At 54.0% G+C, this 24,529-nt stretch overlaps 2 non-coding genes across 2 annotated transcripts; one reads left to right on the top strand and one right to left on the bottom strand.

Annotated features, from left to right (window-relative positions):
- Positions 1-467: 467 nt before the first annotated feature.
- On the bottom strand, positions 468-539 carry TRNAW-CCA (transfer RNA tryptophan (anticodon CCA)). The gene has a single exon. It is a non-coding gene; the product is annotated as a tRNA-Trp (tRNA).
- A 264-nt stretch (positions 540-803) lies between these two features.
- On the top strand, positions 804-877 carry TRNAN-GUU (transfer RNA asparagine (anticodon GUU)). Its single transcript has one exon. It is a non-coding gene; the product is annotated as a tRNA-Asn (tRNA).
- Positions 878-24,529: the final 23,652 nt, after the last annotated feature.

Below are 24,529 nucleotides of genomic sequence, written 5' to 3'. Positions count from 1 at the left end.
GGCGTGCTTCCAGCTCTCAGGGAAGGTGGCGGTGTCGAAGGAGGTGTTGATGATGTCCCGCAGGTGGGGTGCGATGACAGCGTCGGCCTTGTTGAAGACGTGGTGAGGGCAGGGGTCAGTCGGAGATCCGGAATGGATGGAGTTCATTGTGCGGATGGTGTCTTCGGTGCTGATCGGAGTCCAGGTGCGGAGGGTGGTGGTGGGTGGCGTTGTTGCGGTTGTGGCTTGCGTTGGTTGGTTGCTGAAGCTGTTGTGTATTTATACTGATTATTATACATAACTGATACACGACGGCTTTTAAATACCCATAGAGCAGCTCATTACAGCAACTTATGAGGAGCAGGTTTGTCCCGCTTAAATCCATTTATGTTTACATGAAACGACGTTTTTAAATGCAATTACTTATTTGATTTAGAAAGTAGTCTCTACTCCCATTTGTCAATTTTAAGTGTAAAAACATATGGGCTTGACCTCGACGTGATTTGAACACGCAACCTTCTGATCTGGAGTCAGACGCGCTACCGTTGCGCCACGAAGTCAGCTGTATCCATTATCGAAGAATGATTGACATGTAAGTATCGACTTCTGTGAAGGAATGTTACTGAGATACTAAGTTGTTGCTTTTCCAACGAGCTTGAGGAAATAAGGGTTTGATGTGCTGCTACGTGCAGCAGAAAGTGCGAAGTGAAGCGAAGTGCTAGCATGGCGCTTGAAAAGGTCCAGTGTTTTTCCAAGCTAAATCTTCCATGGCCCATTGCGCTCCACTCGGCTGAAATTCTGCCTCCACAGGCAGCGCCGAGCAGGTCTCTGTGGCGCAATCTGTTAGCGCGGTCGGCTGTTAACCGAAAGGTTGGTGGTTCGAGCCCACCCAGGGACGCGGTGCTTTTTTCGCATTTTGCATTCCCTGCACGCGCCCACTCCCCCTCTCTTACACGTCCCCTCTGCACCTGCTGTCATTCAACTCAGCTCTCAAATTCCAAAATAAACACATCCACTCCTCCAGCTGGGTCTAGGAGCTCAGTGGACTAATGCACCCACTGTAGGGGCCTGTCTTTGAACTCCTCGTTCACAGGTTCAAATATCTGCAGATTCACTCAGCAGGTCGATAAAACGAGTACCATTTAGTTAGGTAACAATAAACATCTGTTATTCAGCGCCAAGATACCCCGATAGGGGTGAACTTGCGCTTTACATATACACGTCATGTTATTTAGTGCGGCCGAGCCTGACTGCAAGAAAGAACTTTGAAAGGACTAACAGAAGTCTTAAGAGTGTTTATTTAAAGAGGGGTCTAGTGGACTTTCACACTGGAATGTCTCTTGCCCTATTTTAGAATAGGCTTTATCTGCAATAGACTGTAGGGCATGACATCATTAGAATGAGGTTCCATTTAATTTCTTTATGGGAGTTTAAAGGTGACTACATTTTCATAATAAACGCAACACATTCTGCACGCTTGGCACAAAAGAAGACGAACTGGTCATTTGTGTTTTTATGCGTCTTTGCGGCACCATTAAACAAGATTGTGGCTGTAGAGAGTCATTTTGGCAAAAGGGGTGCACACCTGAAAGATTGAATAAAGTTACAAGGAAACTCTGAGAATGCACCGATTCTGTGTAAAACCATTACATTTCCGTGAGAAGTCATGACTGGCCTTCGTGCTAAATGTGAGGTGGATTTTAGTCTGGCCTGTGAAAGCTACATTCATCTATCATGGATGTAGTCACCTCGTTTTATTTGTTTGTGATTTTTCTGATGCTAATGGTTCTGCTCAACTTCTTGAAGTACACTACAATTCTAATTACTCTAAAAAACAACTGGGCTCGTCTACTGTTAGTCCTGCATGAGGACTTGGATTTTGGGGGGTGAAGGGGGTGGTGGGGAGGGGAGGCACTACACAAGACTGAACTTCTACCCCCGCTTCCCTGCCTGATCCAAGGCGCACTGCTGAACCAAGATGGAAACCATGGCCCTAGGCATCTCCGCGTCTCCCCTGCAAGAAAGCCCTCTCACTCTGTAGCTCAGTCCACGAGTAATGAGGGAAGCCCTCCGGAGCTCCCAGGATGCACCACCACTCTTGATCGGATTGTCCACGGCTCTAGCTGGACTGGTCACAGGAGACGTGGGGTAAATCCTCAGTGGGTACAGGGCCTGGAGACGTTTTTTGCACTGAAAGGGCTGGTGATGTTCAGTCCTCCGCAACACCAAAAATAATTGAGAAATCGACTTTATATTTCCGTAGAGTCGTGTACAGGATTTGAGCTGCAAACAAATAATAGTTCTTGATATGATAATGGAACATGAATTATTTTAATATTTCACGATTGTTTCCAGATCTGCCTGTAAGCACTTTCCTTTTTTTTTTTGCCGCCAGCGTGTTAGACACAAGCACAGCCCTGCAGGTGGAGAGCTATAACACAAATCTATGGATAATAATGCAATCTAAGTCACTCCCCTCTCTCTTACATCATACACTCCTCCTCTCCTTGGTTCTGTGTCCTCCCAATTCCTTCTCCTCTGCCCACGCGCTTTCCTTCTGAGTCACAGGAAGAGCTGCATCCTTGCCCAGTGGCTGTTTTTAGGTCTCGCCTAGACGAAAGCAAAAAGCGAAGCTTTTTGCTGTCTAGGGCGAGACAACTTATGTTGTCACTTCTGGGGGAATGTGGACAGCAGACTGTTACGAGCTTCTCCTGCCGGAGATTTGATCTCGTGGGCGCGCACGTCGCCGTGCCTCATATTTCCATGCGCACACAGGCAGCCCCCACACCCCTGCACACAGATTACACAGGCACACGCTGCAGCCCCCCCACCACACACTCACATACAGACACGCATGCATACACACGCCGCTGCCCCCTACCTTCCCCCCCTGCACAGACACACACCCCCGCCCCATGCATCGGGAGATCGGCCATACCTTCAGGGGAAGGAGCGAGAGTGGCAGCAAAACCGGCAGCTTCCCCCAGACCGGGGGCGCATCCCCGCCAGCCTCCGCCAACATCGCTGAGAGCTGCGGTTGCAGGCCCCCAGCGTAAGAAACAGGCCCCCGCACACTGGGAATAGCAAAAGGGGACGAGATCCATGGCGCGCGACACGGCACAGGGAGGCGGTGCGCGCCACGCCTCCGTCGCTGGCTGGAACGTGTGCGCGTGCTCCGCAGCCTCTCGCAAGCACGCCTCCTTCTGGTTGTGGTTTCAATGTTAGATGCAATGGAAACAGAACGGAACAGGCTTGCCGATAACATCTGCGGTCTGCAAGGTGATCGGCTTGTATTTATTTATTTCCCCCTCCACTTTTTACTTTACTTTAATATGCGCGGCGCACGCTTTAGGCATCCCGCTCACTTTATTTATTTATTTCCCGCTCCACTTTTCTCGTGAAGCCCAACGCTCCATTCCTCTCCCTTCTCAACATAAGCATTTGCAATGCAATAGGTCTCGCATTTATGCGAGTCTAAACTATTGACATTGCAAAGGACAATGCCTTTTATTTACATTTTAAAAACGAAAAGTAAAATAAAAGGCATTGTCATTTGCAATGTCAATAGCTCAAACTCGCGTAAATGCGAGACCTATTGCATTGCAAATGCTTGTTAAGAGAAGGGTCCCGCACAATTTTACTACTGTGGGGGATGAATAATTTGCTATTAAAAACATACAGAGTGGGGGAGGAGCTTGGCGGGCATCCGAGATGGCCGCTTGAGCACAGCGCTCTCCGGACCCTCGCCGCTCCCGACATTTTATCCTGGCTGAATCCTGATTTCTTGCAAGAATTCGTGTTGGGGACGTTTGGCTGATTACCCTGGCACTTTTCTGAAATCGATTTGGATCTCGTATTCCTGAGATATGGTGCTCTGAACTTTTGGGCTCCGCCCTTGAGGTGCGCCCGGGACGGGGTGCGGTACTGTAGCCGTCCTGCAATTGAACAACAACGGCAGGAGATCTGGCCTTGTGGGTCCCCCCTTCCTAAGTTTCGGTTTCGATTCTGTTCCGACTTGGGCCACGGACGTGGATGTCGTGTTGCGACTGAGACTTGGAGGCAGATCGGCTGTTGGGCTTTCGTGTGACCTATTTGCTGGCCTGGCGACCTCTACCCGAGTTGTGCCCCCTTTTTATGTACTTTTGATCCTGTGCTTTGGGTGTCGGGCCCGTCGACCCTGGTGGCTTGTCCCGTGACGCATCTTCAAAATGGCGGGCAGAGGGGACAGAGAGACGCGCAAGACAAAAACACCTCTGCGCGGAGCTCCAGTTCAATCAAATGTCATGGACCGTTATACCCATTCTAAGGGGTCCCCCGGAGCTGCCCTGCCTGGTTCTAGTATAGCGTCCGAACGAATTTTGGAAGAGTCGGCGGAGCCCTCCCTACAGGATATCATGGGCGCCATCTCGGGCGTGAGGGAATCCATCGGCCTGCAGTACGAGGCCTTGGCCCACAAACTTGACACCGTGGCTATTGAGGTGAATCTGATTCGTGCTGATCTTGGCAAGACGAATGAGAGGGTACAATCACTGGATATTAAATCCTCTAGCCTTACGAATGATGTCTCGGAGCTCCAAACAGAGATTGGAAATCTCCGTCGGGGGAACAACTTCATGACCCGTCGCCTGGAGGACTTTGAAAATAGGGCGCGTCGCTGCAATGTTCGCCTGGTTGGTGTACCGGAAAACCCTGAACCCCACTCGGTGGATCTCCTGGTTGAGGATCTGGTCTTGAATCACTTGGCCCCTTCTGGTCTCACAAAATTTTTCACGGTGGAACGTGCACATCGTGTTCCAGGGGGCAAAGTCAAGCCGGGAGCCCCGCCGAGACCCATTGTAGCGAAGCTTTTTCATTATAGAGACCGGGACGCTATCCTGCAGGCCTCGCGGGTGAAGGGCCCGGTGGCCTTTGAGAATGCTACGGTGAACTTTTACCCGGACTTTTCCCAACAGGTTCAGAGACAACGCATGGAGTTTCGTGGTGCCAAGAAACGTCTCCGGGATCGGGGTCTACGTTACGCCATGCTCTTTCCCACTAGACTCCGGGTTGAATACAATGAACGTACCCTTTTCTTTGATCGGCCAGATGCTGTTAATGACTGGCTGGACTCATTGCCTGATCGTCCTCCTGAGACAGACTCCGCCGCTCACCCTGGTGGTGCCGAAGGTGGTGTGGAGGTCTAACTGTTCGGCTCTTACGTCTTCTTTTGAATACATTCTCAGGAGTGTTGGCCGGCGTCCCTCTACAATGTGATCGCACTGTCTTCGTTTGTTATTTTTGTTCTTGCTGAGGTCGGGGGGGTGGATGGAACGGAGACCTTTCCTCCTCCGGGGTCTTTGTGTAGAATAGGGGTTCTTGGGCGACAGGCACACTGCAGGTTGGGGTGGCTCTTTAGCTTTTTGCAGGGGTGCAGGGTGGGGGGTGTTTCTCTTCAGTTTGGGGGTGGGGGGTTGGGAAGTTTTTTCTTTTCTGTGTGTTGTTTTCAAGGCGAGTTGCTCCTGTGTTTGCTGCTGTTTCTGATGTCTAGCTCATGGACGAGGGATCTTGGCTCGGGCGGTTGGGATGGGGGGTAGAGGGTTGAAATTTCTTTCCTGGAACGTTAATGGCCTAGGAGATCGTATTAAGCGCAGTGTGGTCTTAAAATGTATACGACGTTTGTCACCGGACATTGTTTTCATGCAAGAAACCCATTTGATTGGTAATGTTTGTTATGCAATGAATAGATGGGGCTACCGCCTTGTGGCGCACTCGGGGTTTACCTCCGGATCTAGGGGTGTGGGTATTCTTGTTCGAACCTCCCTCCCCCTGGCTATCGATGAGGTGATTCGTGATGACCGTGGGAGATATACTGTCCTGGTGGGTAGATATGAAGGCCGCACCCTATCTCTCTTCAATGTTTATGTTCCCCCGGGTTTGCAAACCTCTACTTTTACTGACTTGGGCCGTGTTTTATTAGATCTCCCTGATAGCACTCTCTTCATTGCCGGTGATTTTAATTCGGTGCTTTCTGGCCTTCACGATCGCCATCCCCCTAGAGATACCCCGCAGGCTCAGCAGTGGTTGGGTGGGTTTTTAGATACCTTTGGCCTTGTGGACTGCTGGCGACTGTTGCATCCTACTCAGCTCCAATACACCTTCCATTCTGGGGCCCATGGCAGTCTGTCCCGGCTGGATTATTTCCTGATGCCCGCAGCCCAATCATCGGCGGTTCGCGAGATCTTACATTTGCCGAGGGGTATTTCTGATCACTCGCCGCTCTGGCTTCGTTTTGAGGTTGGGATAGAGGCGGCGGGCCGAGTGGCTCCCATTAACCCTTGGTATCTTTCCTCCCCTGGGACTCGTACCCTTTTGCTCAAGTCTATGGATGCATATTTCCTGGAAAATGAGGGGTCGGTCTCTTCGGCTGTGTCCCTGTGGGAAGCCTTTAAAACTGTGATCCGTGGTCAGGCCCTTTCCTTGATTGTTGAAGCTAAGAGGGCAGGGAGGAAGGAGGTGGTGGACCTTGAGGGGGAGATCTCTGCTTTGGAGGACGAGTTGGAATCTGGTGTCACGCCTGAGAAACTCCATGCCCTGGGTCTAAAACAGTTTGCATATAAATCTCTGGTCACTGACGCTGCAAAGGTGATGTTTCGTGAACAGCAGGGCAGACTGTACGATGTGGGTGACAAAGCGGGCAAACTCCTGGCGTGGTTGGACAAGAAAGAAAGAGTTAATCGTGTAGTGCCCGTGATTCAGTCTGCGAGTGGTGAGAATGTGATTGATCCGACCGCCATTGTTGATCGTTTCGCGGAATATTTCCGTGTGGTATATGCTCCCGTGTCTGTGAGGGATGTTGCTGACTCCCGCCTTCTTCTGCGTGATATCTCTTTGCCCTGTGTCACCGACTTGGACCGTATTGCTTTGGACTCCCCTTTTACGAATGATGAGATAGCCAATGCACTTCGGTCGCTCCGTTCGGGCAAAGCACTGGGCCCGAACGGTTTGCCTATTGAGTTGTACAAATTACGCCCCGATAAGGTGGCGCCGTATCTCCGCGCCATGTTTCTAGAATCTCGTGAGCGGAACATACTTCCTTATGATCAGCGTCTGGCGACAATCGTCGTCATTCCCAAAGAGGGTAAACCGCGTGACCTCTGTTCCTCGTATAGGCCCATATCCCTATTAAATGTTGAACCTAAGGTGTTGGCTAAACTTTTGGCGACCCGTCTCCTTTCGGTTCTTGGGGAGTTGGTCCATCCGGATCAATCTGGCTTTATCCCGCATCGCAACACTGCTCTGAATTTACGTCGCCTTCACGGCGCGCTGGCGAGGGCGGGGCTTTTGACTGAACCGGCCATCTTGGCGTCCCTGGATGCCTCGATGGCCTTTGATACTGTGGAGTGGCCCTATTTATGGGCAACACTTGAGAAATTTGGATTCGGGTGCGAGTTTATTAGCTGGGTTAGGCTGTTGTACGCGGAACCTCTGGCGCAAGTTGTTGTGAACGGTAGAGTGTCGGCCCCCTTCTCCTTGGGCAGGGGTACCCGTCAGGGTTGCCCCTTGTCCCCTCTTTTGTTCGCGCTCGCTCTTGAACCGTTGGCGGCCTGGCTCCGTTGGGAACCGTCCCTTAAAGGTATTCGTTGGGCCCCGGACTTCGAAGACCGCGTCTCGCTTTATGCGGACGACATCCTCTTGTATCTTACTTCTCCTCGCAAGTCTTTATCTGTTTTATTTGACGTTCTTGCGTCCTTTGGCGCGAACTCAGGTCTCGTCATCAACTGGTCTAAATCTTGTGTATACGTTTTATCTGGTATCTTGCCTCCGTTGCCGAGTAGACTTCCTCTTCAGGTGGTCCGGGATGGTTTCAGGTACTTGGGGGTTTTCGTTACCTTGGATCCGTCCCTTCGTTTTGATCGTAATCTCCTTCCCCCGTTGCTTAGGCTCCGTTTGGACGTTGCCCGCTGGCGCAAACTTCCCCTGTCTCCACTGGGTCGGGCGGCCCTGTTTAAGATGATGTCACTACCGCGGTTTCTCTACGCTCTCCAGAATTATTATGATCCTGTCCCCAAGACTTATTTTCGGGAGATTGAGAGCCTTCAGAGGCAACTTATTTGGGATGGGCGACCGCGCATTGCTCTCGCGAAACTTTCCATCCCGTGGTACGATGGGGGCATGGCGCTCCCCGATATTAAGAGATACTACTGGGCTTCCCATCTGTCCGCTATTAATCACGCTATGTTCTCTCCGGGTCGTAATCCGGCGTTTGAGATGGATAAACTTCAGCTTCCGGGAGGGGACTTTAATAGAGTGCTCTATTCTCGCTCCGCTGGACGCCATCTTGTGGGACCTACTTTGACTGCCTTGACAGTGTGGCGTGCTGCGAATGTGAGCCTGGGCTGGGAGGATCGCTTGACGTTGGCGACGCCGCTTTATGCTTCGGAACGTCTGGGCGGTCTTTGGTCTTCCAAAGGTTTTGACCGTTGGGACTTGATTGGGATCTCTAAAGTGGGGGATGTATATTCTAAGGGTTCTGTGCGACCGTTTCAGGCCCTCCAGGCTGACTACGGCCTGAGTAGTCGGGAATTCTTTCGTTATTTACAGGTCAGGCACGCTTTGGTTTCGGTGTTTGCTCCTGGTGAGATTCCGCCTGATTCTTCCCCACTTGAGGACCGTATCCTTGACGAACATCTTCCTGATAGCACTATCTCCCTGATCTATAAAAAGTTGATTAACAATCGGACTGACTTATTGGCCCGACTTCGGGAACAGTGGCTGGGAGATGGGTTGGAACTTGATGACGAGGATTGGCAATCGGCCCTCTCCTCTCCGAAGGAGGTGGCTATACCGGCTCGACTCCGTCTGGTCCAATTGAAGATCCTTCATCGGGTGTACGTGACGGGACCGCGACTGATGGTGATGGGCTTTTCCTCCGATGGACTGTGTAAGCGTGGGTGTGGTTTGCGTGCTACTTTCCTGCATATTCTTTGGGAGTGCCCGATGGTGGCTGCTTATTGGGTAGCCGTGCTTGATCTGATGACTGTGGTGACGGGGATTTCCTTGCGACCGGAACCCCGTCGCTGTCTTTTGAATGTTTGGGAGCCCACGGACTATTCGGTGGCACAGACTAGATGGGCCACCCTGGGCTATATGATTGCGAAGCGAGATGTGGCGCAACTCTGGGGGGCCTCCAGGCCCCCTGCCCTCTCGCAATGGGAGGATAATATGTATTGGTCCATGTTCCGTGAGAAAACTGTCTATGTGGCCAGGGGTAGACCCAGGGCATGGGTGCAGGTGTGGGGTCAATGGAACGAATACCGTGGCGACATTTGTACTCCTCCCCTTGTGGACACTATCGAGGTTACCCTATCTCCTTAGGCTAGCGTTCCCGGAGACTTCATATGGGGACTGAGCTGGTATCTCCGGCTCTTCCCCCCTTCTTCTTCCTGATCTCTGCCCCCCTCCCCCCCCCCCACTCCATACTCCTTAGTGCTTAGGTTATTACTACTGCACCTCCGCTGCTGTCCCCCCCTCGCGTCCCTTGGGCTGACCTTCAGTGACACACTCTCGCCTTTCTATATGTTTGTTCTTTTATATATATAAAACCTGTTTTGGTCCTGTATATAATGTGGAGTATTGCATTGTTGATTGACGGTTACCTCTGCGGGCATATGTGATATGTATCTACTCCTTTTTAGCGGCTGGCCCGTGTGGTTGTAGGCCCATCCTTGTACATTTCTGCTTGCTCAAATAAAGGTTTAAAAAAAAAAAAAAAAAAAAAAAAAACATACAGAGTAATATTACATATAATCTTTAGGTAAGAAAAATATGGGCTGTGTTGGCCGGGAATCAAACCCGGGTCAACTGCTTGGAAGGCAGCTATGCTCACCACTATACCACCAGCGCTTGATGGGGATTATGTATCGTGTATTCTTTATATCAAGGGGAATGAGACGTGTTATACTCTTGCAGGGTAATATTCCTTAAGTTAACTGCACCATTTCCACACAGACATTATCACTCTAATGACTCTTCTAAGACCCTCAGTCTGGCCGCTTCTAAGAGCCCCTCCTTTGTAATGGGCCTGGACGCGCTCGCGCAGGTAACGCAGTGTCACCGCATGAATAATACACAGGACACTACACTTAGGTTCCGCGTGGTCCCGACTACTGTTGTCGGCCCTGCCTCTTTTATTTATAGCGCTAACGTGCCCCGGTCGGCGCGGGTAGACTGGACCGCTACCCGGCGCCCCAGGACACTACATTCCTTCTAACCTTTATTAAAAAAACTTATATCGGTGAGACGTTCTCTGCGTCCCCTCCGGCGCCGAATTTCACAAAGCATCGAAAAGCACCCCCGGAACCGTGCTTTGACCGGCGGTTCTGCTGTCAAGGGGCACCGGAGCATAGTGGCTGAGTACTGGTGGCGGCGCTAGTCCCTCGGGGCGTCTCACGAGGAGAAGCGCGCTTCTGGAGCGGAGGCGACGGAGGGCCTGTCCGACGCCGGCCTCGAGTAAGAAGGGAGGCCGACAGGAAGTGCAGGCAGAGCGGTCGCCGTGCTGAACTGGAGGTCGGCCGGTAGCTGGAGCGGCGCCTCGATAGAATCAGCGACCGGCGGGATTCCCGGAGGTCAGCGTCTGCCCCCCCTGCCTTCCGCACGTATGTAGAGCTGTGTGTGCGGTGGCGGAGCCGAAGACTTGAGTGCGGCCAGACGGAGCAGTAGTTACGCGACCCCCTGCAGTCCCTGCAGACCGGAGGGAGGTGAGCGCCTGGAGGCGGCCAGGGGGCTCAGGGCTGCGATCTGGCTTGTGAAGGGCACTGGCTGAGCCGGACTGCTGGGCTGGCCTTGCGAAGAGTCGACATTGGGCTCTGGCCGGCTGCGACGTCGGCCTAGTGCGGGCTGGGCGGCCACCTGAGTGGGTCTACTGGGGATTGCGGCTGCAAGTAGCCTACGCCTACAAGGCTCCGTGATCGGCGGCGGCCTCTAATTGAGGGGGGGACGAGACGCCTGGAGCCCCAGCTGCGGCCTACACCCTGAGTGACGCTTGTTCTGGAAGGCCTGGTCGCGCGGCGACCCAGGGCGCCATTTTCCCCACGGAGCAGTGACCCGGGCTGGTGAGACGCTCTCTGGTCTTTGGGGGCACGCGCACCATTGCCCTGTGACCTGGTGGGGACTGCAAGATCCGAAGGACTGGCAGTGCAGAGGAGCGGCCCTGCCTTAGCAGCCCTGACGCTTCGAAAAAGGTTCCAGGGGGGCCCGCCTCGGTCGCCCCGCCGCGTGGCCGGCAATTGATGCCGTGGGTTGCGGTCACCGGAGATTTGTGACCTGGGGAATCGCACACGACCGGTCTTGAGATGGCGAACAACCAGAGGAGGGGGAAGACTAACAAGGATGGCCTGTCCAGGGGCTCCCAACTTCCGCCTTCGCCTGGGGGGAGCTCCTCCTCCGCATCAGGGGACGGAGAGGCGCCGGTCACGAAAGCGTTCATGACTGAGCTGTTTGCTTCCATTAAGGATGATATCTCAGAGCTACGGTCCCAGCTCGCATCGTACCTTAGAGAGGTGAGGAGAGACCTGGATGGTGTTGGCGAGAGGGTAGCCACCCTGGAGGACCATGATCTTACCCTGGCTAATGATGTCCATCAGCTGCAACAGGATGTGCTGCGTCTTAGGGAACAGAATCTGGATCTGCAGTCCCACGCTGAGGACCTGGAGAACCGCTCCAGACGGAACAACATCCGTATTAAGTCGGTGCCGTGGGACGGGGAGTCCGGAGATCTGAGAGGCTATGTCCTGGAGCTGTTCCGGCAGATCCTGGGTGACGAAGAACTACCGGATATTCAGATGGACAGGGCGCATAGGGTTGGTCTTCCTAGGCGCGGAGGGGGCCCTCCGCCTGACATCCTCGTTTGCGTCCACGATTTTCAGTTGAAAGAGCGCATTCTGAAGAAGGCACGGGAGGCTGCATCTATCCAGTTTCGTGGGCACCATCCGCAGTTGTACCAGGATTTGGCGGCTTCTACTCTGCAGAAACGGCGTGAGTTTAGACCAGTGACTGCCTTCCTGCGGGACCGCAACATTGCTTACTCATGGGGCCACCCGTTCCGCATCATGTTTCGTTGGAACAACAGGCTTGAACAGATCAGGTCCCTTCAAGTGGCCATGGAACTACTGGGGATCGACGGTCCGGATGCTTCACCTGGCGGTGGGAGTCCTTCTGCAAGGAGCCGGCGAAGATCCCCCTCCTGGCACAGGGTGGGCGGGGAGGGGGGGAGGAGGGTGCCTGATAGACCCACCAGCATGCAAGAACGGGTCGACGCGGTGGCCTCGGTTGCCACTGTCACGCTGTCAGCCTCTCAGCTGGGTTCCGGGGCGGCGTGATTTCTGAAGAGTGAGCTGGCAGGCGCCGGAGGGGCGCACCCCTGCAGGTACCGTGGGTTCATATGTACTTTGTGAGAAGACGCCCAGGTACGAGATTCGAGGGGGACATCGGCCGATGTCTCCTAGCCCTACCAAGGAGGACTCTTTTGGACTTCTGATGGTTTGTGAGGGGGTTTTCGGGGGGGGGGAGGGTCTTGGGGGGGCTGTTTGGGGTGTTGGGGTTGGGGGGGGGGGGGGAGGTGGTGGTGACGCGAGCGTGCTGTGGATAGTGCTGTGTAGTGTTGAGAGGGAGAATGTGTGGTGTTGTTGGTATGGGGGAGGCGAGGCGGGAGGGCCTTGGACTCGAGGTTGGGACAATGGGGAGGAGGGCTGGCGGGACACTGTTCTTCACGTGGGCTGTGACCATGGTTTTTTATGGCAGGGGGTGGTGGGCTTGCCCCTGAGTTATGCAGGATTCTGGTTTTTGTCTCCCGATGCCTGTTAGCATAGGAACCTGGAATGTCAAGGGACTGAACTCGCCGCAGAAACGGCAAAGGGTATGGAAATATATAACGGATCACCATTTAGACATAGTGGGTCTGCAGGAAACTCACCTTACACGCGCAGATGAACTACGTCTCAAGCATAAGGCGTATCCTCTGATATACAGATCCTCTGCGTTCACCAAGCACAAGGGGGTGGCCCTCCTCTTCCATGCTTCGCTGCGTTTCCAACCTGAGGCGATCCGCACGGACAAGGAGGGCCGCTGGTTGATGGTGAGGGGGCTGGTTCAGGGGCGGCTCTGTACCTTTGTTGTGTTGTATGCTCCTAATACTGGCCAGAATAAGTTTCTGCAGGGCTTACTGCGTAAAGTGGGTGATTTTGTTGAAGGGCAGTTGTTCATCATGGGGGACTGTAATTTGGTGTGGGACGGAGCGCTGGACTGTTCTGGCTCCCGCAGGGCGGATACTGGTGTGTTCTCAGAGGTGTCGCGGCAAGCAGTTGAGGGCATGGGGTTGGTTGATGGGTGGCGGTTTCTACATCCAACGTCCAGGGATTACACATTTTTTTCACATGTGCACCGCTCGTATTCTCGATTGGACCATATATTCATAGGCCAGGCTCTTCGAGGAGATGTCCTTGACTCCACCATACTGCCCCTCTCGGTCTCGGATCACAGCATGCTGGTGCTTACACTGCGCTGGTCGTCGACAGGTTCCGGGCAACGGAAGTGGTATTTCCCGGCCTCGGTGCTTCGGGACGAGACGTCTGACAAGGCGTTGCGGGTGGCCATTAGGGAGTTCTTTGCCCTCAACCCACCGTCTGATACCTCGGTGTCCAACACGTGGGATGCCTTTAAGGCGTCCATCCGGGGCACCTGCTTGGGCCTTAACGCACAACTCAATAGGATGCGACGCAAGGAGAGGGAGGCCCTGGAGGCTGAACTGGCTGCTCTCGAGCAGGCGCACAAACTCAACCCCTCGAGGGTGACCCTCCGGCCCCTCACGGCGGTACGGGGGAAGCTGAGAGCCCACTATAGCAACAGGGCGGAGTTCACCCTACTGAGGCTGGGCCGTCAGTCCTACTCTTGTGGTAACAAGGTGGGGAGGCACTTGGCTCGACAGCTTCGTGACAGGCGGGAGCGGGAGTACGTTGGAGGGATCCGTGATTCTGCTGGACAGTTGCAGCATCGGGACGAGACGAAGGCGGCCATCTTTGGTCGCTTTTACTCAGACCTCTACAAGGGGGACCGATTGGGAACGGCTGCTCAGGAAGACTACTTGGGGCGTCTACCCCTTCCGCAGGTATCTAAGGAATGGAATGAGCTCTTGGGGGCGCCGATTACCAGGGACGAGGTGCTAGCGGCTATTAAGAACTTGAAGCTTCACAAGGCACCTGGCCCGGACGGGTACACTGCTGTGTTTTATAAATCTTACGCCTCCGAACTCTGTGATTTCTTGGTCACCCTTTTTAATGACATGGCCACCTCTGGTTCTTCCACTGGCTCCTTAGCGGAGGCGATGATTACGGTCTTGCCGAAACCGGGGAAGGATCCGGCACAATGCGCCTCATTTCGCCCGATAGCGCTTCTTAATTTGGACGCTAAACTGTATTCGGCGATCTTGGCGTGTCGGCTACAAGACCTTATGCCGGCACTGATCCACCCGGACCAGTCTGGCTTTATTAAGGGTCGCCAGACGCATGATAACACACGGCGGGTGGTGCATCTGATAGAAAAGGCGGAACGATTCCGTATACCGGCGGTCCTAGTGGGCCTGGACGCCGAGAAGGCCTTCGATAGGGTGGACTGGGGGTTCCTATTCAATACCTTGACTGCCTTTGGTTTCTCGGAGACCTTCATCACTATGGTAAGGGCTAATTACTGCTGCCCCCGGTCTCGAGTTGCAGTGAATGGTCATTTATCAGCGTTCTTTGCTCATACTCGCGGCACTAGACAGGGCTGCCCTCTGTCCCCCCTGCTTTTCGCGCTGAGCATCGAGCCGCTGGCGGTGGCGGTGCGGGAGCATGGGGGGATCCGAGGTTTACCATTTGCAGGGGAGCAGCATAAGATTTCGCTCTTTGCGGACGATGTCTTGCTCTCTATTGCTGATCCGGAGAGCTCGCTTCCTTGCGTTAGGGAGGCCTTGCTGGAATTTGAGGGAGTGGCGGGCTTTAAGGTCAACTATAGCAAGTCGCACATCCTGAATCTTACCCTGTCGCAGGCTGAGGTGGACCGGGTGCGGCCGCTGACGCCGTTGGCCTGGGCCGCGGGTTCGATTGTCTACCTGGGGGTCCATTTGACTCCGACGGTGGGCGGGCTGTTCCAGGCCAATTTCCCATCCTTGCTGGCGAAATCTCGGGCCGAATTGGACAGGTGGAAGCCGAAATTTCTGTCGTGGCTGGGCAGAATCCATGCCGTGAAGATGGTCCTCCTCCCTAAATTCTTATATTTGTTCCAAGCCTTGCCTATCCCCATGGGCAACGATTTCTTTCGGCATCTCAAGACTTCCTTACTGCGTTTCGTGTGGCAGGGGGGTCAGGCGCGGGTGTCATATGCAGTTCTCCGTCGACCGAGATCAGAGGGTGGGGTTGGGCTCCCAGACCTGCAGTTATATTACAAAGCGGCGCAATTGAGAGTTTTGGTGGAGTGGTCGCAACAGACCTCCGAGAAACACTGGCTCCATATGGATCGATGCGTTGCCGGTAGGTCGCTTTGGGACCTGGCCTGGAAACCAAAGAAGGACCGCCCCCTCAATGCATATATCAGCACCCCCACCGGCACGGTATTGAAGGTATGGGACTCCCTGGCGGGAGATGACCGTTGGACCACATTCCCTTCGCCGTTTACGCCCTTGCATTACAACCCAGCTTTCCCGCCGGCACTACACGAGGGTCCGTTTGCGGTGTGGAGGGAGGGGGGGTGTCGGGCGTTGACCCATTTGTTCCACGGCCGGGATACCCTTACCTTCGCTAATTGCATGAGAGATTATGGGGTCCCCCAGACTGAGCGATTCCGGCATGTTCAGCTGCTGCACTGGGCTACGTCACCTGGAGTGGTGGAGGCGGCTACGAGACCGCCGACGCCGTTTGAAGCCTTTATTTTGCGGACGTCTGCCATGAAAGGGGCTGTCTCCTTCATTTACCAGCTGTTACTTCAATCGACAATAACTCCTCGACCTCGCTACATGGGGCAATGGGAGGAAATGTTGGGGCGGGATGTCTCGGACGCGGAGTGGTCGGCGCTGTGGCGCGACTTGACGTCCTTTAACCATTCCTTGCTCTTGAGGGAAGCCCACCTTAAAACGGTCATGCAATGGTATATGTGCCCGGCTAGGCTTCACCGCATTTTCCCGGGGACCTCAGATAAGTGCTGGAGGGGTTGCGGACTTCTGGGGGATTTCCGCCATATCTGGTGGGACTGCCCGGTGATCCGTCCGTATTGGGAGGAAATCCTTTCCCATATGAAGGACATATTGACTTATCCCATTGATGAATCTATGGCTTGTGTCCTGCTAGGGTTGCGTGACCCTGGCCTCGTCTATCAGTCCAGAGCGGATAAAAAGATTTTGTGGCTGTGCCTCGGCGCAGCGAAGCTTACGCTGGCTGCGGCCTGGAAGAAGAGGGAGGCTCCGGCGATCTCGTTGTGGCATGCGCGGCTGTGGAGGTTACTCAGTCTGGAGAGAGTGGCGGACATCTTCTTGGGACAGTATAAGAATTTCCGATACCAGTGGGGGCCTCTGGTTACGTTTCTCTCTAAGGGATTGCCCTCGGCTGTGTGTCCGGCCTCTGTGAGATCGATGCACCTCTTTCAAGTGTGAAGTGGATCTGTATGAGTGTTGAGTGAATGGCGTCACCACCGGGGGGGAGGGTGGGGGTGGGTAGGGAATGTTGGTTGTTTGGGGTTGTTGGGCTGTGGAGGACTCGCTAATTGACTGTCTACATCGCCTGTATAGAATCTGGTGGTCTGGGGTCCGGCACATTGCGGCGCTGGTCACCTTAGTTGGCCCGGCCTACTGATGAGCTGATAGCACACTATGTTCAGTGATCTTTAATGTTCTGTTGTCCTGAGCCTGGACTGGATATACGTTTAAAATGCTTGGGTCATTGCTGTTATGCTTACAAGGCTTTTACCTTGCTTTTGGATACTGTGCGGTCTCCCGCAGCCCTGTGTTTATTTCTTCTGTACCTCAAAATAAAATAAAACTTTTACAAAAAAAAAAAAAAAAACACTTATATCAAAACAGTGAAAAATTGTGGAACTGTTACCAGTCTCTTGTTCATGGTCCCCGGACCCTCACACCAAGAAGTTCGCCAGTTGGGAGGATGGTGCTGGATTCCTTCGCAAACCATATCTGGAATGTTCTCCTCTGGACGGGGGCATGAGCGGAGTGGCCCTTTGGGGTGGACTACCCTCTCGGCCGGCGGCCGGAGAGCTAGGCGGGCTCTTCTCCGGGGTTGCCGGTGGTGGGTGAGTGTCTCGGTCCATCAGGTTTTCTTCTTCGGGGATGGACTGGTCCAGCGGTTCCAATCCCTCAAGGTACCTGGGCTGACTTTGACTCGCTCTTACAGGGTCAGACCCCTGTGGAGTGGGTGTACCTTCTTGAAGAAAGAGATATTGCGAGTGACGGTTTCGGTGCCTCTTTGAGCTGTCACCATGGTGCCGGTCCAGCGGAGGACAGTCCAGGGCCTGTGTTCAAACGGGAGCCGGAATTTTCTCCCCGGGTATCGATCCTTGACGTAGACCTGGTCTCTAGCCTGAGTGTCGGATTCTTTGGCCCCACGCCGATGACTGGCTTGGTTGTTGGAGTGAGTTCGATTGGCCAGGGTCCTTTCCACGTCAATTTAGGCTGGGGTCCAGATTGGATGACTTGGGATAGTGTCTCTGACCACTCGGCCCATGGTCGCTGGGCCCGGTGCGCTTCGGTCGTGAGGTGTGGGGTCAACCGGTACTCTCGCAGAAAACTGTAGATGGCTCTCTCCAGCGGTGATCCGTCCGCATGTGCGATGCGTATAGCTTTATTCAGCGTGCGCATAAATCTCTCTACTTCCCCATTAGCTTGGGGCTAGCGCGGAGTCACTTTTCGGTGATGGATCCCCCAGCTCTTTAGATAGTCTGCGAACTCCTGCCCCTGAAAAGGGGGACCGTTGTCCGTCTTGAGGACTTCGAAGATGCCATGTGTGGCTATTGTCTTCTCAAATTTGGTGATAACCTCCATGGCTGTCTGTTTTTCGACAATCTCCACCTCTGGATACTTCGTGAAGTCGTCGATTATCACTAACGCGTAGCATCCATCAGGAAGGTGTCCGAAGTCTGCACTTACACACTCCCACGGCCTCTGTGGGTTGTCTTCCATAATGACTGGGTGAGGCCGCTCCGGTAGTCCCGCTGCTTGGCACCAGGTGCACGTTCTGACTGTCTGTTCCACCATCGTGTCCATTCCGGGAAACCACACCTTGGCTCTTAGTCGGCTCTTTGTCTTTACCATGCCTTGGTGCCCTCTGTGTGCTAACTCCACCGCTTGTTGGGTTAGGTTGGCGGGCATAACTAGTCTTGGTCCTCGTAGTAGGCATCCTTGGCTATCGACAGACAGCTCCTCCTTCACCCTCATGAGGGACTCAAGTGTTGCTCTGGCTTGCTGTGTCTGTTTGCCCAGGGTGCCTTGAATGGGGCGCCAGTCATTGGATCGGACAGCGTTGGCTGCTAGTTGCAGGCACTCATCGTTCTGGGTGGCCTCCACGATCATCTTCAGACTCATGGGTAGGGGCCTTGACCTCTAAAACACCATCCAAACGTATTCCTCTGTATCCTCCGCCTCTTCTCTTTCCGCTCTTGTTGCCGCTCGTGGGTGCCTTGAAAGGTAATCTGCAGGATTCGTCGATCCAGGTTTGTACTCCACCCTGTAATCATACCCTTGCGGTTGAAGTATCCACTTCTCAATCCTCAGTGGCGGCTTTGATACTGAACCTTGAAACAGTGGTATGAGAGGTTTGTGGTCTGTAGATACCGTGAAGGAGTGGCTGTACACGTAGACATGGAAATGCCGGCAGGCTCAGTGAATTGCGATCGCTTCCCGCTCAATTTGCGAGTATCTCTGCTCAGTGTCCGTTAGGGAGCGGCTGGCGTAGGCAATGGGGGCCCATTCTCCATTGCTTTGAAGTTGGGTTAGCACTGCCCCTAGCCCGTAGGGGCTGGCATCCACAGCGACATTGGTGGACTTGATAGGGTCAAAATAGGACAACGTTGTATCTGCAGACAGGGCGGCTTTCGTGGCTTTGAATGCCTGTTCCTGCTCCTGGCCCCATTGCCACGTAGTGGTGGACTTCGTCAGCTCTCTGAGGGGTTTTGTGAGGTTGGATAAATCCGGTACGAAGCGCCCACAGAAATTTACCATGCCCAGGAAGCTTCTCATCTCCGAGATGTTGGATGGGGCTGGGGCTTCTTGAACGTCCTTCACCTTATCGGGGTCCGGTGCTATTCCCTGGTCAGAGAAAGTGTAGCCAAACAAGCTGATTTTATTCTGCAGGAACTGGCACTTTTTCGCGGTGTAGGGTCAGACCAGAGTCTCTGATTCTTTGGAGGACTCCTCTCAGTCTCTAGTGATGTTCTTCTATTGATGATGCATAGATTAGCAGGTCATCACTCACATTTAGGACTCCCGGCAGTCTACTGAGTACCTCTCGAATGGTATTTTGAAATACCTCCGCTGCACTTGAGATTCCGAAATTTAGGCGCCGGTATCGCCTGAGGCCTACGTGCGTGGAGAAGGTGGTTATGTAGCGGGAGTCAGGGTGGAGAGGTAGTTGATGATAGCCGGAGCAGAGGTCCATCTTCGAGAACCATCTTGCGCCATTCAGCTCTCCCAGGATGTCGTCTATGGTAGGGGTTAGGTGTCGTTCCCTCTTCACCGCTGCTTTTGGGAGGCGCATATCCACACAAATGCGGACTTGCCCTGGCTGTTTTGGCTTTCGAGCTATCACGATCGGGGACACCCACGGGGTGGGCCCGCTGACCTTTTCAATGATACCTTGTTTCTCCAACGCCTCCAGCTCTTCTTCGACCTTTTTCCTCAGATGAAATGCGATGCGCCTGTGCCTCAGTGCCACGGGTTGTACCGATGGGTCGATATAGAGGGAGACCTCTTTCCCTTTTAGGCATCCGATACCTTTGAAGACTTCACCAAATTCTTCCATGATTGAGTCTATCTCTTCTTCCAGCACGGCCATGGCAAATTATATTAGCCTCAATTCCTCTGCTGATTGCCCGCTAATTAACATACCACTGCCCTCTTTTGTGACATATATGGTGGTGGGTACTTTCAGATCTTGATGCTGAAGTTCTGTCTTGAAACAGCCTATGAGGGGAATGGGCGTCTTCTGTCCATACGCGAACACTCTGATTCGGGCTTCACGCAGGGGAGGCCGGTCACTCAGCTGGTTGTATACATTAGCGGCCATCAGCTCAATGGATGCTCCTGTGTCGATAGTGGCCCTCACTTCTTGCTGATGGATCTTGATGCGGCATTTCGGGAGGCGCTGCTTATTCCATGGCGGCTGGTCGATTGCGAACACATAGTGAACCGGGTAGTCACCCGTGTCGTCGTCCATGTCTTCGCTATCTCGTTCCTCCACCACCGCATGGGCCGCTTCCTTCTTGGTCTTTGTCGATCTGCATACCGCTGCGAAATGGATCATCCATCTACACGCGCTGCACTTCTTCCCTTTTGCTGGGCAGTCTTGCATGCGGTGGGGCTGGCCTCCACAGTGTCCGCACTCTTTGTGCTTTTTCTGTTGTTTCCTGCCCGCGTATTGGCGTGCTTTTGACCTCACGACGTTCGCTTTCTCTGCCACATTGACCTGCTCTGTCTTGATGGGCCGGTGAAGGGCTGCTTCCATGTGGGAGGCTCTTGCCTGCGATAGTTCTTTGGAGCGCACTAGCTTTAGGATGTCTTCCAGTGGCTTGCCGTCTTCTTGGAGGATGGTGACCCTAAGTTTGGAAGAGTAACACCCTTAAATGATTTGTCCTCCAATCACTTCTTGCGCGTCGCGGAATCCACACGTGCTGGCTAGCTCCTTCAATCTCCCGTGGAATGCGTCTAGTGACTCCTCCGCTTCTTACTTAGCTTGACAGAAGATGAACCTCTCATAGTCTTTGCTCGCCTTAGGTTCGAAGTGCGCATTCAGAGCGTAGAGGAGGGTGATATACGTCTTTGGTGTGGCTTCCACTAACGTTTTGTAGATTCTATGGATGTCTTTACCTCCCAGATGGAGAAGTAGGGCTCTGCGTCTTTCTCTGACTGTGCCTGCCCCTTCAAAATAGATCTGGAGGCGATCTGTCCAGTCTTTCCATCATGGTGCTAGCGATGACGGGGCTCCGTCTACTATGAACGGCTCGATGGCGGGAATTGACGCCATTTTGATACGTGCGTAAACCCTTCTCCTCTGCACGTGCGCTGCCGCCTCACTGATGCACTACTCTCGGCTGTTTCCGACGTCAAAATGGCATAGGGAGACTTCCTTATGGCTGGTCTCCTTCTCCCTATTCCACTGAGTGCCTGGAGGGATGTACAGACCAGAGCTTTACTGTAGGCTCGCGTGGTTCTGGGCGTGGGCTAGCTCACCCTCCTACCCCCTGGACAACGGTCCGGCCACCCTGACCTGTGCACTGATGCAGGTTTGCGGGGCCCCGGTGCTTCTTTCACCCCTCAACGTGGTGGGGAGCTCCTTGCGCACTCCCTCCGTCTTTCAGGGCCTCATCAGGAGTCCTGGAGAAATACCTCTGCCTGACCCTGTGGAGTTGGGGCACTCTCCAAGCAGATGTCTCGCTGGCACTGACATTGTGGGCCTAACGAGGCTCGGCACCTTGGGGGCGTGTCAGGAGGTGAGGGAGATCATCTAGGCACAGCATGGGTTCTTTGCAACTCTCGTCGCCAGTGTAATGGGCCTGGACGCGCTCGCGCAGGTAACGCGGCGCCGCTGCATGAATAATACACGGGACACTGCACTTAGGTTCCGCGTGGTCCCGACTACTGTTGTCGGCCCCGCCTCTTTTATTTATAGGCTGTGTGCGTGACGGCATGCGTCAGCACTGATATGCCCCGGTCGGCGCGGGTAGACTGGACCACTTCCCGGCGCCCCACGACACTACATCCTCGGGCCGAGCAGCGCTGACTGGAGCCGTCATCTTTACTGCCGAGAAACCAGCTGCATCAACTACCCAAAGCCCGCAGGTGCCCGGATGCTGACTTCAGCTTCAATCCTGTTCTAGCAGAAGCCTTAGTACCATGAGCGCTAATGGGCCTCCGGGCCCCGGTGCCGCTGCACATTCTGCACGGATGCAAGCCGCGCTCACGTGCCCAGAAACTGTGGATTCGAGCTGTCTGGAGGGGTGGGTAAAGCCACCTGCAGCGCATAGATCGGGGGTCTCTGAGGGATTGTCCCGCTCCAGACATTCAGCTTTAAAGAAAGTGATGGAGGACCCTCTCCCCCTCCCCCCCGCACACACCCAGCCACCCCGCCCCATCACTTCAAGAATGTCCACAGTGCACGGAAGGGGTGCTTTCAAAGGAGCCAGGAGAGAGGTCAACCTTCAATTTACGGAAGTGCAATAGGACACCAGTCTCAGCACTGTGGGTAAAGGCATCACGGAGGCACGGGGAGAAAGGACCCCAAACTCAGCACTGCATTTAAGGGATCACACGGGCCTATCGGAGGCCAAATGTAGCAAAAATTCTTCTGAGGTGACGTGGGGCTCCGTACTGACGTCATGCGCTGGACGAAACCAGATGGGGTCATAGATCAACGAACCTGGGTTGTTGTGGGGGGAGCTGAGGACCAGTGCTTCCCGTCCACGCGAATCCCGCTGCTTTCCCCAGCCTGCCAGCACTCCTGACGCTTCCTCTGACCGCCGCCTGGACATCGCTGCTCGGAGGAACGGGGACTACATCCCCCAGCGGCCCCATCGCCAGAAGAAGTCACGCACGCCCTGACCAGCCCCCGGAGGTGCTCTTAGGACAGCGAGAGCCCCGGGGGAGCGGGGGTCATAGAAAACGAACCTGGGTTGTTGTGGGGGGAGCTGAGGACCAGTGCTTCCCGTCCACGCGAATCCCGCTGCTTTCCCCAGCCTGCCAGCACTCCTGACGCTTCCTCTGACCGCCGCCTGGACATCGCAGCTCGGAGGAACGGGGACTACATCCCCCAGCGGCCCCATCGCCAGAGGAAGTCGCGCACCCCCTGACCCGCCCCGGAGGTGCTCTTGAACCCTGAATCTAACCCTAATACGGCAGTGACACCTTTTAATATATCCAATAACAGGAGAAGGGTCAAATGGCCTTCTTGTGTGGACTCTCCCACCCGACTTGCAGAAATTTACCAGATTTCTACCCTGCTCTTAAGTGAAATGGGGGGTTCCACCTCCTATGGGCAGGTTCTTGAGACCCACAGAAAATTAGTTGTGAGCGTAGGGGACGTATTCTACCCAGCTAGCGGGACCAAGTTACCTAGGATTAAAACACATCCCTGGCATGACCATGCCTGTAAAAAAGCAAAGAGAGATCTTCTTGCAGCAATCAAATCTAAAGACACCTCAAAAATCCGAGCATCTAGACTGCTGTATAAGAAGGAACTAATCAGGGGCAAGAGTGAGTGGGAGGAATCTAGATGGGTTGCACTGAGACAAACACTCCTCTTAAAGGATGCTAAGACCTTCTGGGCCATCGCTACTTCCACGGCGGGAGGTGAGAGAGAGGCTGGGGTCTCGAATATCGCCCCCTTAGTGTGGGAGGCGCATTTTAAGGCTCTCTATGCAAGTCCTGAGTTGGGGGCTTATGTGTGCCAAGGTCGGGACAAGTTGCCTAATGTGGTCACGGTCCCTCGGACCTCTATGGCCCAAGACCTCCCACACGAGCATAGACTGCCGGGGATCTTGGGGCCTGGGGCTCCTGCCCGTCAAGGCCAGGATATGATGTCAGTCTCTGGGATTTCCGAGGCCCCAGACCTCCCGCACGCGCATAGACTGCCGGGGGCCTTGGGCCTTGGATACCAGATAGAGGAGTTGGATGCCCAGGAGAGGATTGCCACTAATAACCTAGACTCCATTTCCCTTAAGGAAGTTGAATCTGCAATTGAGAGACTGCTCCCGAACAAAGCTCCAGGCCTTGACAAGCTCCCGGGCGACCTTTTTCGTTCCCAACCAAAAATCTGGCCTCCATACCTGGCGGTCTTGTTCAATGCGGTCCTACAGGGTACCGCACTAACAGAGACCTGGTTGGGAGCCGAGATTGTTCCAATTTTTAAGAAGGGCTGCCCACTTGTCCCATCTAATTACAGACCAATCAGCTTACTGGATACTACCCAGAAATTGATGGGCCGAATTTTACTTGACAGATTATTGGGTTGGATGGAGGAGAGCAAAACACTGACCACCCTCCAAGCCGGATTTAGATCAGGCGTCTCGACCATGGACCAGATCTTCCGGCTCCAGGTCCTATATTGGAAAACTGCAAGAGTAGAGGGTGGCAGCCTCTACCTTGTTTTGTGGACCTGCGGGCCGCGTTCGATTTGGTTCCTAGGGAGAGGCTCTGGATGGTGCTAGAGGAATTAGGTCTCCCGTCCTACTTACTGGATGCCCTAATTAGATTCCATACAGGGAATTATGCACAGGTGAGGTGTGGGAGGAACGGGGAATTATCAGCTCATTTCCCAGTAACACAGGGCAT

Source organism: Lissotriton helveticus, chromosome 12 (genome assembly GCF_964261635.1).
Source record: "Lissotriton helveticus chromosome 12, aLisHel1.1, whole genome shotgun sequence".
Lineage (NCBI taxonomy): Eukaryota > Metazoa > Chordata > Amphibia > Caudata > Salamandridae > Lissotriton > Lissotriton helveticus.
This window is presented reverse-complemented; position numbering and strand designations above follow the sequence as displayed.